General features: G+C 30.2%; 2 pseudogenes; both read left to right on the forward strand.

Moving 5' to 3' along the window:
- Positions 1-5,710: 5,710 nt before the first annotated feature.
- On the forward strand, positions 5,711-6,581 carry LOC125837696 (uncharacterized; annotated as a pseudogene).
- Positions 6,582-6,673: 92 nt separating this feature from the next.
- LOC125837681 (uncharacterized) lies at positions 6,674-7,450 on the forward strand (annotated as a pseudogene).
- The last annotated feature ends 8,324 nt before the right edge of the window (positions 7,451-15,774 follow it).

A 15,774-nucleotide genomic window follows, 5' to 3' on the forward strand; every position in this document is an offset into this window, starting at 1 on the left:
AGAATTAAATTCGGGTGAGTAGAACTCCCGAAACTGATATTAGCATAACGGGTATTTTCTGAGTGTCATGAGATAAAGGTGTGTTGTGAAATGGGGGTTTGGAATTCTTAAATTTCCTCAATGTTTTCGTGCAAGCCACTAAGACGGGAATTTCCCACCAGGGCGGGACCGTTGTAGCGTGGTGAGGACCACTATGGTGGGACAGACGCGACTTAAGTCAGAAATAAACCTCAAAAATGTTTTATTCTGCAAGTTTCGACTTTGAGAGCTAAGGAACGACCCCAGGTGTTTTCTTGACAGTTTTCCACCATTCTTAAGGCAAGGTAAGGTTTTCACTCCCCAAATCCGTTTTTCGATCCGTAGAACTTAGTTTCTTGGGTGATTATTGTTGGGGAAGGGTTTTGGAACTGTTTGGATGGTGGGAAAAGCCCTAATTTGGATATTGGGATCATGGGTTTGATCTAAGGTTGATAGTGTTGATTATATTCCGGGTAATTAAGTCTTGTTTATTGATCTTAACATTATATTGATTGTTTGTAGACCAAGAACAAGCGGAAAGAATCTGGAAAGGGAAAAATCAAGTTTCATAGGGGATTCAAGTTTTGTTCGAGGTAGGTGATGGTTGTGATTTCATGTGGTGTGATATGTGTTTGTACTTGCTTCATTATAATGCATGTATGTATACAAATGTTGCATTATTGATCACACTAATCGTGACTGAGGATAATAGAATAATTGAATGTATGAATCATGACTTGATTATATGATTATTAGAATGTACTTGTGATTGTGGCTTGTTGAATGGATCGGGTGTTACGTTCCGACACACTAACTGGGATCGGTTACCACGTACCGGCATAAACACTAGAACGAGTGTCAAGATCTGACACACTAACTGGGATCGGTTGCCACGTACTAACATAAACATTAGAATGAGTGTCACGATTCGACACACTAACTTGGATCGGATACCACGTACCGGTACACTAATAGTTTGGTATGGGTTTCATGAGAGGACCATTGAATTGGGTTTCGTGAGAGGACCATTGAATTGTGTTGTGTATCTACTTGTGATGATTACATTCATATATAATAGTGATTGAGGTTGAAAGACTGTTTGTTGTTCTAAAATGATAACCAATGTGTATTATTTAGAACATAGAATGCTACATTGATCCTGAAAAGATGACTAATATTGTATATGTTCGGTATATGCTTGTTTTATAATTTTGTGGTTACTTGCATGTGTTTCACTTATTGGGATAGCCGTGTGATCCTACTAGTATACTGTGGTTGTGTATTGATACTGCACTTGCTTGTTCTTTGTTGAGTATAGGGCATCTTCAAGCGGCTATTGATAGACCTTAGCTAGGTGACTATTGAGCGTGACCGGATTCAAGGGTGAGCCAGTTCTTTCAGGCTGCCATGGATCTTTCTTATTTAAGTCCACTTTTTTCGGACTCAGACTATTTGTTCAAGGTGTTTGTTTAGTTTCAAGGTTGTACCCCTTGTTCTTAGACTTGTCGTTAGTAGAGTTTTGGTACAATGACTTTCAGATTCTAGGGGTTGTTCTTCCGCATTAGTTTGGTTAAGTTATTTGTTTAAACCTTTGGAGTTTATGGGAACTTCGTATTTCTTTTGGTCATTTAAACCTACTTCCGTATCTTTAAATGCATAGTTTTTGGTTAAGTTGTTTAGTTTGGATTGTAGTAATGGTTCTCCCACTGGAGGGTTACTATGGGTGTTAATCACAACGATCTGGATCGTGACAAAATGTAATAGTATAGAATTATAAATATATTAATTATATAGTCACCATATGCATGAAAAATGCCTATAATATGTATAATGTATTGAATTCAAAATGTATTACTAGTATAATTTATATTTATTTATTTTATTAATGACGTCAAAAAAAATCTTCATATTTTAATATCTTCAAAATAAATAAATTTTAGTCTTCACCAAACATCCTTAAATATTAATATATAAGTTCCATTTTTTTAAAATTATTTATAATAATATCAATTCAAAATCAAGTCTTAAATTAAAATAATTGAATACCTTTAAAAAAAAAAAAAAAGAGAAAGAGAGGGAGACAGAAGAAAAAAATAAGAGAAGAATGGAGGGAGAAAGAAAGAAGCACAGAAAAGGGAAAATGGTCTGAAAAATACTTCAACTTTGGCCGAAATTGATGTTATGATATCAAACTTTATGGAGGATATTTTACTCCCTGCACTATTTAATAGTGTATTTTAAAGGTATATATATGCCCACATGGACACGTTACTATTTATAATTATGCAATATTTATGATGTCCACGTGGGCACATATATACCTTTAAAATACACTATTAAATAGTGTAGGGGGTAAAATGTCATTTTCAAAGTTCGGCATCGTAACAACAATTTCGGCCAAAGTTCGAATATATTTCAAACCTTTTTGCCAAAAAAAAAAGAGACTATTAAATCAAATATGTATTTAGCTATTTCTGGTAAGAAAAATAAGGCTAATTTGTGTAAGAGTAAAAGATATGCTATAACTCGTAAATAAATATATATAATGCATTATCTATGTAAATAGGCCTTTTCTCTTTGACTGATGTTTGTTTTGGGCTCGTTGGGTCTTTTTGTACAGAATTTTGAAGTTAATAAAATAGCCTCAAACTCATATATTTAAATTTTTTAAAAAGAGTCCAAAAGTAGTTACAATTTTTTTAAAATTTGATAATTTTCTCTCAATTTTAATACTATATCAAGATTTTGATTTTTGTGGAACCATTTGTTAGGATGGAATGATTTGAAATAAATAGGACAAATGAAGCTTTTATACGTATTTTGGTTCAACAGGAAATGAATATAAAAGTTTCAATTTTTCTCATTTGCGATCAGGTTTTTTGACATGAATTTCATGTGAAAATAAAATAATTTTTTTGAGTAAAAAATATTATTTCACTTGAAATATTCTTTGGACTTATTTTTCAAAAATATCAAATTAAATGAGGAGTCATCACATTGAAGGAGGAGAGCTGCTGGACTAGGAAACCCTTATTGCATTTAGATTAGAAATGGTAGTATAAGGTATTACTACTAGATGGTGGACTACTTATCATTGGATTTTCTAACATATTTTATTTTGGGTTCGGTTTGGGCATATTTTTGTCTAATTTTGCTATGATTTTGTCTTCTTTAACCAATAAAATAAGTCTTGCGCTTAAATATAATTTTTTTAAAAGTATTAAAGGTATAAACTTTTATCGTCAATTACTATATTTTTAGAGTGTCATTCAAAAAACAATTATGAAGAATTCGAGTTTTTTTTATCCAAGATGAAATGAAAGTTAAGTATGACTAATTTCCACATAAAATACATTGAACTTTTTTCATGTGCACTAATAAGATCACCATGTGAATTGTATTATTAATGATTTTCTTTAGATTGTTAATTAAACTAAGAAATATTAAGAAAACATTAAAATTTTGAAAATTGCACTGAGAACGTTTGGGGCTTGTTTAGAAAGTATACAAATCAAACAATAAATCTAAAGTAATTTCTTATGAATCAAGCAAAACAAATCAATATCTATCTATCTATATATAATTAAGAGTAAATTTATGTGTAGTAAATATAAAATTCATAATTGTATGCTATGACAATAGTTTATATAATTGCACTCCATAGCAAAATTTTAGTTTGCTATGAAGTTGTCTTTCTGTATATCTCGATATTCCTTCAATTTAATATACATTTTGATTTTTTAAAATTAAATAAAAAAGCGGTAATTTCGATTAGAAAGAAAGGAAAAAAATCGTTGAAGTCACGCACATTATGTTTCAATCAAATTTCCTTCCTTTTACGTTTTCTTCAAAAGTAAGAACTCCATTGTAACTCAATTCAGAAAATCGATCAAGTTGTTGACGGTACTATACAAACAATCGAGATCATATTGATTTTAGAGATAACAACAGGAGGTAATTTCATGATGCAAAAATACTCTGATTTTTTTTTTCTGGTCGAAATTGGTGTTCAGCGTGTATTCAAAATCAAATTTCCTTTTAAACTTTCATCAATTTCAATTGAATGTAGAGATTTAGAGATGTATATTTTGTTCGTAATAGAGTTTAACACTTATGATTTGTATAGTTAATTTGAATTCTAAGAAAATTTGTGATTTGCAAATTTTCTGGATGAAATTGTTGATTATTTTGAATTTTTGAACGGAGATTCACTTTTTTCACAGTAATATTTTTGTTCGGATTTGTATATTTGGTGTCGAAACTATGAATGAAGATGAAATTGTATTATGATTTGTAAAGAGTTTATACGTATAGGTGTTTTGATATGATTCAGTAAGATATGTATAATTCGTATATGAAACTGTTGACTATTTGTTTCGAATTTGTATATTTATACAGTGCAGCTTCATCCTAATTTTGGATATATAATTTTGTAAATTGTATATAGCTTTAATTTCTGTATATCATCGTTTATATAAGTGTATATTCAGAATATGTATATAAATGAAAAACTAAATTCGATGTAAGTTATATACATATACCTATTAGTGTTGTTGTGAGATGTATAAGTATATGAAATTTATTTGAATTTGTAAGTTATATACATATACATATTAGTGTTGTTGTGAGTTGTATAAGTATATGAAACTGTTGATTGTTTATTGGAATTTGAATATTTATACAGTGCAGGTTCGTCCTTATTTTGGATATTTGATTATGTATATTTATATATAATAGGTATATGTATATGTCAATTATTTTAGGTTTGTCAATTGTATATTTGTATAAAGCTTTAATTTGTGTATATAATCATTTATATAAGTATATAATGGGAATATGTATATAACTGAAAAACTGAATTCACTATAATTTGTATAAGGATATGTTCTTTTTGTTGTTGAGATTCTCAATCATATAAATGTATATGTATATATATTTAATTTTTTTATACAGAAATTCTAAAAATGGCTTCATAAGTTGTGTTGTTTATGTATTCTGGTAGATGGGACAGTGGCAATTGTTACGTTGATTATACAATTGAGGGGGTGATTTTTAAAGAAAGTTGATTGTATAAGGAGTTGTATAATGTTATTGCAATGCAACTCGGGGTTGATATGAATGTGATCAAGCTGAAAATTGAGTATAAGGTTGAAGAAAGCAACACACTAATGTTGATTCACAACGACATGGGTGTTAGAGTGTATATCATGCTTAAAAAGGCTGCAAATGACTTCAACAAAGTATCCAATTTGTATAAGCAAACTGGATAATAGTAACAATACCACTGAACTGTAAAGTTCAAATCAGGAGAAGGGTATGGTTAGATCTATTTGTATAGATGGTATTGCTGAATTTGAGACTAGGCAGATGTCAATTGGTGAATTGGTAGAGCCGCTTTGTGTTTTGGGTCAGGGAGCTGCAATGGAGTCATTTCAGATCCATGTAATAAGTACGTAGAGGTTGACCAAGTGTATAAGGACAAAGCAACTTTAAAATCTGTGATGGAAAAATATGCAATTGAAAAGAGATTTCAATATATGACAATGAGGTCAAATGCAATCAGGTAAATAGTTTGTACATACAAATACATAACTGTATATTTTGTTTTAATTATTTGTATATTGATGTGTTATGCTCTATTTGTTGATGTAGCTATACGCTGGTATGCATTTCTGATGAATGTGAGTGGTTAATGAAAGCATTAAATATCAACAAATCTGGAATGTTTAGGATCTGAGCATTTAATACAGATCATACTTGTCCTTTGAAGGATAAAGTATATTCACAAAAACATGCAACAAGCATGCTGATTGGTGGGATTGTTAAGCCTAAGCTTGTTGATCACAAGAGAAAATATACACCTTCTGATATTCGAAGTGATGTGAAAATATATCTGGGAATTGATGTTAATTACTCGTTGGCTTGGAGGGCTAAAGAGAAGGTTCTGATTTCCTTGAGGGGCACCACTTCTGCATCTTACAACAAACTTCATGCATACTTGTATATGATGGATATTACATATCCAGGCTCGCATATACGTCTGAAGAAAATCGACAAAAATGAGTTCTTATATCTTTTTGTTGCGTTGAATTGTTTCATACAAGGCGTTGATCATTGCAGGTCTGTAATCGTTGTTGATGGAAGTCACCTAAGAGGATCGTATAATGGGACGGATGGAGAAGGTATGTTTTAGTATGTTTTTGTATGTATATTTTTTATTTTATGTTAATTTGTATATAAATATAAATGTAGGACATATTTTCCCACTGGCATATGGTATCATTGATTCGGAAAATGACGCTGCTTGGACTTGGTTCTTTGTACAACTAAGGAAGGCTTATGGGAAAAGAGTAATATGCGTGTTGTCTCTAATAGAAATGAGAGCATTATAAAGACAGTGACAAGAGTGTATAATAATGTGTCGCATTATGCTTGTATGTGGCATTTGTGGGGTAATGTTGAAAAGAAATTTAGAAAATCCTCCAAGGAGCTAAGTCCTGTATTTTATATAATGGCAAAGACATGTAATAAACTTGAGTTTGATAGGCTACTGGATACTGTAGAAAAGGTTGATGTAGGTGTTAAAGAATATTTGAAGCTAGCTGGATATGATAAGTGGTCAAGGTGTCATGCAGAAACTCATCGGGGATGGGCTATGACATCTAATATTGTAAAGAGTATAAATGGTGCACTAGTGTCTGCGAAGGAATTATCAATTTTTAATTTTCTGGAAGAGGTTAGACTGATGTTTGGGAGATGGAAACATGACAACAAACATGAGGCAACATGCACATTTACTTCGTTGATTGAAAATTTTCAAAATATACTGGTTGAAAATGAAGCAATGAGCACACGAATGGGGGTATGGTTTATGTATATCTAATATTGATTAATCAGTAATTAATTATTTTAAAATTGTATAAAGACAGTTATGCACACAGTTAGAATTAATACATATACAATTGCATAAACTTATACATATACATAAATATGTTTGTATGAAACAAGTTGTGTCGTCGACTGAATATATACACAATGTGACTAATGATGATAGGAGTTTTGTGGTTGTAGTTGTGGAAAGTTTCAATACGAAGAAATACCATGTGAACATGCTTGGGCCGTACTGAAGTGAAAAAGTCTAGTAGCTGATGGATATTGCTCGAATTTGTACAAACCAATGACAATTTTGAAGATTTATGAGATATCGATTTATCCTTTGCCTGATGTAGCAGAATGGGTGATACTTGAATACATAATGTATGGTGAAGTTCGGCCTCTAAAATTCAAAAGACCTCCAGGAAGGCCAAAAGAGAAACCTTGTACAAAAATAACACGTGAATTGCTTGGTCTCAAAGGGAAGTGTACATGTAGCACATGTGAAGTTACAGGTCACAATAGGCGTTCATGTTGAAACAGGCCTCAAGAAGTTTAATGAGCTCTTTTGATTATATTGGAGTGTAATATTGGATTTTATAAATACTTGAATGTTATTCGCAACTGGTTTTGTGTTTAAAACTATATGAGTAGGAATGGTGATGATGGAATAAAGTTGTTATGTCCTATTAACAGTGAGCATTTTTGTTCTTCTTTTTGTATTCATGCTCTTGTATATAGTATGAGTTATCGTTGTAGTATATATTGTCCATCATATACAGAAATTGTATATGTATAAGTTATATTGAACATATTATTCTCTTTGTATTTATGCTAGTGCAAATAATTTTATGTGTATTTATTCTATTGAAATATTTTCCTCTTTTTGAACAGAAAATGTATATGTACACTCTATATTTATACTTTGTGAACGATTGTATAAGTTGGCTAGATTTATACAGTTAATATATAAATATACGTTGTTATTTAAGTGGTTTGTATATTTATACTTTATGAACGATTGTATAAGCCTAACAATGCATATTTATACATTCAACATAAAATATACTCCTAGATTTATACAGTTAATGTATAAATATAAGTTATTATTTAAGTAGTTTGTACATTTATACTTTATGAACGATTGTATAAGCCTAACAATGTATATTTATATACTCAACATAAAATTTATATACTCAACATAAAACATACTCCTAAATTTATACAGTTAATGTATAAATATACGTTGTTATTTAAGTGGTTTGTATATTTATACTTTATGAACGACTGTATAAGCCTAACAATGTGTGTGTATATATATATATATATATACACTCAGCATAAAACATATTCCTAAATTTATAGAGTTAATGTATAAATATACATTGTATAAGTTGGTTTGTATAATTATTAAAGTGTTAGACTGCATATATAATGAAATTAACAAAAAACAAAGAAGTAAAAGAATTAAATTATCAAACGAGTATATTACAACAAAAAAAACTAGGAAGTTCAAAACATTTAAGCTTATTATTCATGTCATTTGCATATACAAAAGAAAACAAAAATTTAGTACTACTGTTCTAATTAATTGTGATCTTTTCACTGCTATCGCAATCCCTGTTAATTCTGATTGACCTTTCTGGTGCCTCGCTGTCACTAGTGGCATCGACTTGGATCTTTTGCATTCCATAATTCCACAATAATGCAGCATATCGAATACGTGTGAACTCTGAATCGAAGGAATTTAGAACCCCATTTCTATTACTAATATGGTCTGCATAAGCAACAACATATAGTCCACAATCACTGAAAATAAAACACATCAAATTGTATGGTCAGTATAAAATTAACAATAACAATAGAAATAAAAATAACCATAATAATACTTACAGGCTTCCTTCAGTTTGTTGTGGTATATCCTTGACATAAATCATTTCAAACGAGTCAAATTCAGAGTGGGACTTGTGTTTCGGGTGTGAAGACATGTCAATGTCTTTTTTCTCGTAAAAACCAGACTTAGATAGATACATGGGAATAAGTTGTGCATATTTCTTGATCTCATTTTCAACTTTTGAATCGTGTAGGGCACCACCACTAAGAGAATCATAGATCTGTATACATCTATCATTAAGGGACACAATGATAAAAATCCAGTGAAAGATCTCCTTGACGTTAACATGAATGAGAATGTTATCAACTGTGTGCCAAGGTGCAGCAACATGCATTCTGTATCCATTAATGTACTCAATAATCGACCCTCCGTACTGTCCTTATTGATATTACTTTCAAAGTTATAATAAGCATCCCAGATGTTGTGAATCAAATTATTGAAATTGCAATCGACAGTGATAAAACTGAATGTGTTGTTGTCGGAGTACTTGGTTTGCGTATGTAATACAAAATGACATCTATGTACTGTAAAAATAAGTAGTTATAATTTGTACAAAATTGTCATTTATACAGAATATATCAATTGTATAATGAAATAAATAATATCACACTTACCGAGTCATCAAGCAATTGATCTTTGTATGCAAGCTTATAGAACCAATTCAAAAAATGACAATTTCAAAATTAAACCACATTTGTAAGACAACCTTTTTCTTTTTGAATCGCTCTTCTTTGTCCTTTCTAACAAAATCAAAATCAAAGTAAAACTTTATACAAATATACATATATATAATTAAATCTGTATATTTAGTAATTACAAAATGATTTACTTTGTGTTATGCTTAACAAGAAGGCCTTCATTAAACCATTTCCAGAAATGCATATACAGAGTTGTAAGATCCACACATTGAAACAAATGGATGTTTCAAATCAAACGTGAAAGGAAACCTTGATGAACTACACGAAATGTATAAAGTCATAAATAATCATTATAAGACTAACATTTATTAGTATGTTTGTATTATTGTGTAAACAATAAATTTTGTTGTACCAGACTCTGATCTGAATGATGTCACATAAGGTGATGTGTTGAATGGGCCTGGACGCCTTTCCCTAGGAATTGGTAACTGTGTGTGCTCGTCCACAGTTAACAAATGATGTAACACCATGCTTCTTTCTAGATTAAGGTTTGATTGGTCATCATGTATCATCTGAAGAGGTGTTGGACACATGAAAACTTGTTCAACAATTAATTTATTGGCATCGAATGATCCTGATTTGTTTATATTTGTAAAAAAAAAATTCCATCTTTTCAGTTTGATCGCATATAACATTCAATAAATCCTGTTGTTATAAAATAATAAACAAAAAAGAATTCAAATGATCAGATTATATACAATTATAAAGTCAAATTTATGAAGATAAAAATTGAGAACTACATGCAAATGATGAATTGTTGAAGTCTGCTTGATCATTCATGAATTGGGATCCCTCTTTGTTAACTTCAATTAGAACATTTTGACAATCTTCCTTCTAAATATATAATAGATGTAATATAAACAAATGTTTATATATTATAAAAATAAAAAAATAGTTGTTGGCAAATTCAAACCTCAGAAGTGTTTTGAACCTCAAAAATGTTTGGAAACTCTGAAGTGTTCTGAACCTCAAAAGTGATTGGAACCTCAGAATTGTTGTGAACCCGCAACAAATATCACTTGGTATATTAATAATGACATAATTATACAATTTGTTATACAAATTGAATGTTGATATTAAATTATACAATTGATAATTATACATGTGTTGGATAGTTAGTTAATTGTATATGTATACTAACCATATTTGTATACGTATATGTATATGTATGTTATTTATTTGAAAAAATTTAAACTGTATATGTATGTTTAGTTTAATTGTATATAACAATTAATAATGTTGTTTATAACACAAAATTAATTAATTACTTGTGGCTCAGGAGTGTTGAATTGTTGACCTAAAGGGTTAAATCCTGAGTGTCCAGCTGGAGACTGTAAATGTGACTGATGAATACTAACTTCTGAATTAAATGATGGGATTGCTACTCGAACAACCTTCTGCAGAAGATTTAAGAAAATATACATTATATACAAAACATCATAAAAGCTTGAATGATCAACACGATAAATAAGTATAATACCTATTGATCATTTAGATCATTCTAAATAGATTGGCAGTTCAATTCAGAAGGTGAATGTCGAGAAGGTTCTTCGGACTGATCGCACTGGCTATTGGCAGTTTATGTGTAACTTCTACACCATCACCCTAAAGTGAAAATATTAATTGTATATTTATTTTTTTATGTATAAAATCTATGTATTGATCTCTATTAACAAACATTATCCTCCGCATTCTTGGTTTTATAGACTCCAACACAACTTTGAAGTTCTTTTCAATTAAGTTCCTTAAATCAGTAAACTTTTTCTCCATTTGAAATTGGACATATATAAGTAACTTTAATGTTAAATATACAAATTAAATAGTAGTTGAATAAAATAAAAGTTAAAAAAATCAATACCGATATTTTGAATTGTTCAAACGCATCACGCGATATACTGAAATCAGGTGACTTGTTGGTGGATGGTATTTCAAAAGCAACACTTGATTTAATCTCAACATTTTGCTTAATGCCTGTATAGGAAGTAACATTAGCACGTTGTTTAGCTTTCCTCTTCGGAAGTGGTGACTTGGGTCTCTTTAGAACATTGGCATGTCGAGGAGACTTTCTTAAATAAGGATGCTTTGAAATAATCATGGGTGGTGTCTTCTTCTGAATAGGAGTGACTGTCTGCCTTGATTTCTTCTTAGGAGGAGACGAACAAGTATCAACTTTTTCTTTTCCCTTGTTAATTTTTGGATGGAGGATCCTAAAAATCAGCGTCCGAATCATTTGCAGCTGATATTTCTGTTGGAGATTGATCTAATTGAACATACTCAAGAGGCAATTCAAGAATCTTAAGTTCCATTGGAGTTGGACTTAGATTCTGAAAATAACCTGCAAATTATAGACACGTTCATATTGACATATCTATTAATAAATCATTCAAATATGATGTATGCATTTGTATAATTTTGTGCAATTGTATATGTCTAAATGAACATTATACAAAAGGTTTCTTTATACAAATGCAAAAGGTTATACATAAACAATGCACACAATTATACAGTGAATAACATATGCATATATATATATTGCACAAACTTATATGTATACTTATACAATGTATAAGCTTATAGATATATTTATAGGATCTCTATATTTATACAGTTCACAGACTTATAGGTATATTTATACATTGACAAAAACTTATATATATATTAATATATGGCGCACATTTATACATATATTTTTCTAGAGCACAAACTGATACATATATTTATACAATTATATATTTATACAATAATAGATATACTATATTTATACCGAGCATAAATTTATACATATATTTATACAGTGCATACCGAATTGTTGTCGTCTCTGAACATGCCCTTCGCAAAGTACTTTATACGAGGAAAATCCTTTTTTGTCTTCCAGTTAAGGATCCTAGGGATGTGGTCAGATACTTTAACAACAATTTTCTCATCAAAATTCGAACAACATTCATAAAACCATACATGCAAAGCAAGTGGAAAACCATATAACCTGTAATACTTCTCATCATGTTTAATCTTATTGTGCAAATGTAGAATCAGAAGGTCAAAAGCCTTTTTCCCCATGGGTAGTCAATGTATCTGCCCGATTCAACTAAATCAAAGTATTTCCAGTCAATTACAGTAGTTGTTGGTTCTTCAGAAAGGATGAATGTATGTAGAACAATATAGCAAACTTCACAGCATCATCATCATTATCCCCCCAAACCTTGTTAGAAAAATTGTCAACCAATTGTTTCTTGGTGATGGCTTTTCTGACATCAAAATACTGAAGAATAATCATGTTTGGTTCTTCACTATTAAAGACAAAATCATTCTCACTGTCTGAATATTTTAACCCAGATATGATAGCAAAGTCACGAATGGTGAATCGAAGAGTGGTGCCATTTACATGTATCAGGATTGCATTTTTTTTATCTACCCTCAATCTCTCTCAAAAATATTCTCCTAAAAAGTTGTGCTTGAACATGACACCTGCGGTTGCTAGACAATTGGGCAAAACATGTGGTTCCACAAAATTGATTATACTAAGTTTCAGAAAGCTTTTCAGCTAACACATTCATTACTTCAATATTTGTGTAACACTGCATATGAGGTGTGCGTGTTGATTCTCTTTTGCCTAAAAACATAATAGCCTGAAAAAAATGCATATACAATTTTACTAAAATATACATGTATACATAACTAAAACACAAACACAGATATCAAAATGTAAGAAATAGATTTTAAATGAAAATAACCTATACAAGTTTTATAAAGAAAAAATACATTATACAAATTGATTTCAATTGTATAAATATTTATATTGTATATATAGATAAATTGTTATACCGCTACTAATACAATAACTATTGATATTATACTTATACAAACAAATTCAAATGTATAATTGTTTACATTGTATGTATAGTGAAATACAAACAATTTATGTATGTGTATAAGTTTGTGCAATTGTATATGTCTAAATGAACATTATACAAAAAGTATCCTTATACAAATGCAAAAACTTATACATAAAACAATGCACAAAATTATATCAAATGTATAAATGTTTATACTGTATATATAGAGAAGTTGTTGTGATACTACTAATACAATAATTATTATTGTTATACATTATACAACCAATTTCAAATGTATACTTGTTTACCTTGTATGTATAGTTAAATAGTACTATTTTATACATTTAGTTTGGATATTAACATAGTGACTATACACAACTGTATAAACAAACATATACAAGACATAAATCAACAGAGAAAATATAAGAATAATATACAATCGTAACATATTCAAAAATAATAATTATACAAATACCTCATCATGCTCCAATGAGCCAGAAACAACCACTTCCTTTCTTTTTGTGTTGTCATCTATATAATTAGTTGTTTTTTCTTTTCTTTTTTTACTTGACCCAGCATCAGACATATTTTTCTTACCTCTCGCCACAATTCTGATGTTGGATTGCTTCGATTTTGCACTCATTTCCTCCAATCTGATTGGGTCTTTTTTTAATTTGGATCTGATCTCTTGCATTACGTTGGATTTGGACATTGAACCTGCAACCTCCCTAAAATTCTGAGTTAGACCCAAGGAAAACGATGGTTGTTCAACACTTTTCGCCATGCAAGTGTATACCTCTTGCGAATCTTTTAGATGGAGACTGGGCATCCATTGTTTGAATGAAAACTCTGTATGGATGATGAACTGATGTGAAAAATAGCTTGAAAAACTGGAAAAAAAAATAGACAAAAAATTTAAATTAATCGATTGAGATAAATTTTGGCGGTATCTGAAATTTTTGAAATCGCAATTGAGATCGTGGTGGTGAAGATTTGAATTTTCAAACTGATTTTGGGGAGAAAATTTGGGAGAAATTGAAGAAAATAGGAGATATAAACGAGAAGAAGAGATTGTATAAAAGGGAATAACGTCAGTTTTTTATTTTTTTACTTATACAAATCGGTGGGCCCATTAATAGCAAACTGGCCGAGACCTTCGCTCCTCAAAGGAAATAAATGAAACGGTAGCTACTTTATTTATTTTACATTAATAGTTTGTCATTATGTACAACTATCCCTATAATTAAAAGGAGAGGAAGATACCATCTTAATAAGCGAAGTAGCAAAACATCACATAATTGTAGGACTAAAGAAATTAACTTTTAACTATAACTTAGTTTTTTGTCAATTAAAAATAAACTGTAAAAAATAAAAGAACTGCATAAATATTTGAATAAAAGTTACTTTCCTCAATCTGCAGCATAATTAAAATGTGGTGACTGACGAAGAGATTTGGAGTTTGCAAATAACATTTTATATTTAAAAACTATGACAATAATGTGTTGTTTACTTGTATATTTGAATAAATATAATTTTATAATAAATTAACTAATATGTTTTAATTTAAAAGAAAAACCTTTCTCTAAATGAAAAATTCTTTAGGTAGAAAATTATCAAACTAGTCCGATGTTTAGGCACATAATTGTAGATAAGATGATATAATTAGTATACAAAATTAGAATTTCACGAAATACAAATTTGACTATTTGAGTATATCTAGTAACATATCTAAATAATTTATATTCAACACAACATTATAAATCGTAACAACCTTTTCTGGTCATTATTAATAGACCAATGGTGAAAGAATTATGTCAGAAATTTTTTGGGTAGTGACTTAAAAACCCTAGGTTTGGTCAGTCTCCTACGAAATTTGGAAGAGGTGAGGTCTAGGGAAATTCGAGAATGAGTTGGGTTATATGTCTACGCTTGAATTATATTTTCTGGTAGACAAGACATTAAGAAACCCATAAAGCCTTTCAAAATTGAATTCAGATGAGTAAGACTCTCGGAATCGAACCTGGCGTAATGGGTTAATATAGAATATCAAGGGTTGAAGGAATGTTGCAAAATAGGGGATTTTCGGTAGGTTTTCAAGTCTCTAATTTTGTGCAAGATGCTATGGCGGCAAGTACGCCACTATAACGGGACGTTTGAGAATCTTCTATAGCAGTTATGCAGGTGCTATAGAGTGGAAAGTCGTTATGTAGGGTCGGGCCTCTATAGCAGGGTAAATCATGATTTAATACAAAACTATTCCAAAACCTCATATTTTTTGCAACTTTATTCTTTGGAGAAGGGAAGGCAATTTAGGGAAATATCCACCCATTTTCTACCTTATTCTTCGATAAAGATAAGTTCGTTACTCCCCTATTTTTTTAATTGATTCTTAAGACTTAGGATCTAAGGTATTACTCTTGGGGAGGTTTTGACTTGAATTAATGGTGGTAAAAACCAT

The sequence above is a fragment of the Solanum verrucosum genome, unplaced genomic scaffold, assembly GCF_900185275.1.
Source record: "Solanum verrucosum unplaced genomic scaffold, falcon-dt-bn FXZP01000133.1, whole genome shotgun sequence".
NCBI lineage: Eukaryota > Viridiplantae > Streptophyta > Magnoliopsida > Solanales > Solanaceae > Solanum > Solanum verrucosum.